Source organism: Clytia hemisphaerica, unplaced genomic scaffold (genome assembly GCF_902728285.1).
Source record: "Clytia hemisphaerica strain Z4C2 unplaced genomic scaffold, Clytia hemisphaerica genome assembly, whole genome shotgun sequence".
Classification (NCBI taxonomy): Eukaryota; Metazoa; Cnidaria; class Hydrozoa; order Leptothecata; family Clytiidae; genus Clytia; species Clytia hemisphaerica.
In genome coordinates this window covers 6,821-8,608 of record NW_027104254.1, presented here as the reverse complement: position 1 = coordinate 8,608, position 1,788 = coordinate 6,821, and the positions used below count along the sequence as shown (strand labels likewise).

The window sequence follows — 1,788 nt, the reverse complement described above, 5'->3', positions numbered from 1 at the left end:
TGAAATAATTAAATGACAAAATGGCTTCTTCGTGAAAAGACTAGAAATTTATAATGGTCACGTGACCGTTTTGATCACGTGACCTCTTTTACACTGTTTTTAGCTCCATGTCTATTTTTCTAGATCTTTCGACCAACAACACAAAATACAAATCCCCCTGCTTGTAGTTAAGAGAGTCAATTCCACCAGGGGATAATGCCTGTGTTTAAAATGACAAGACAAAAACATATTAAGGTATTTTTTCGATTGAAACGTAAAAAATGGGTCTCAGCCAAAGATTCTAATTTTTAGAATGGTTCCGACTATTGGTCCGTGACGTGTTATACACGGTAAAAATGCTGTGCTTGATGAAAATCTATAACCTACCGTGTGGCAAGTTTTAACTGGTCCACTCCAGCTAGGTTAATGCTAAATGCAACAAAAGCCAAGAAAAGGACGTCATCAAAAACAGGAGAAAACATGCCGATGATAATTTGCCCCATTTTTTGGATTTTTTCCGCATTTCGATGCCGATTGTGAATTTTTCCCGCTCCCTTTCCCTTTTCCTCCCCTTCCCTTCCTTCCCCTTTTCCACGTCATATTTTTCGTTCGTCCCCCCATCGACTCAAAGATCCTCCCCCCGGCCTTGCGCAGGGGCCATGCTAATCTTCTCTGTATCGTTCCAATTTTAATTTTAATATACGTGTCTCCGGAGAGAACACGATATACTAGCCATAATCTTCATTAAAGAAATGTTTCTGCAGCTAGCCTCTTTAAATTCTGCTAGCATTAAGATTCACGAATTGAAATGGACCAGGGACAACACCTTCGTCAATTTTAAAGCATTAAATCTCGAATACTAAGCCTCCCATGGGGTCGATCATCTACGTCAGAAAAATATAAAATCTACCAAAACGAACAAAGACTTTTCAATTTCTTCTAACATGTTTTAGTTATTCAATAACGTCTAATTCTGAAATCATGTACTTGAAATGGATGTTGAAAAAATGTCAAAAAAACCATCAAAATAAAAACTAAAATCTCCGATACCGGATATTTTCGATCATCTTTCTATTGAAATAACGACACCAATCTCAGCCAAAATGACTACAAACCAATAAGTATCTATATTTTTAACCGATCAGCTACAGAGATGTGTTCGTCTTTGAACAATTGTGTGCAAAAAGGGGTTGGCTTTAACCAATTGTGAAAAGTATGAGTGGGCTTTGACCAATCATAAAAGGGATAACTTTGCTTTGACCAATCATGTACAAGGATGGCTTGGCCTTGACCAATCATGTTCAAGGATAACTTAGCATTGACCAATCATGTGCAAGGATGGCTTGGCTTTGACCAATTATGTGCAAGGATAACTTAGCATTGACCAATTATGTGCAAGGATAACTTAGCATTGACCAATCATGTGCAAGGATAACCAATCATAGAGAGGAGATGAGTTCCATTTTCTAAACAGAAGAGAGCAATAAAAGAGATGATAGTTCATTTCCAGCAGTTTCGACCTAGTCCGAATTGCAGAACTACACATATTTTTTATAAAATACAAGAACACAAGGCTTTAGTCGCCAATATATCGAGACAAAGTTAAAAAAATTCTGAGATGTTTTGAAAACATTTTAGGTTTAAATTACCAAAAAGTTAATAACATAGGAAGTCTTCATAAAGTTTTGGATGTTCTTATAAAGAAACGTGTTTTTTCTAATGGCAACGAATTTTTTCAGGAAAAGTATACAGCCTCTTAACTTTGATCCATAATACCTTAAGTGTGTCTGTACAGGTACTAAATTAACG

General features: G+C 36.4%; 1 pseudogene; it reads right to left on the bottom strand.

Moving 5' to 3' along the window:
* Positions 1-623: 623 nt before the first annotated feature.
* LOC136816573 (U6 spliceosomal RNA) lies at positions 624-701 on the bottom strand (annotated as a pseudogene).
* Positions 702-1,788: the final 1,087 nt, after the last annotated feature.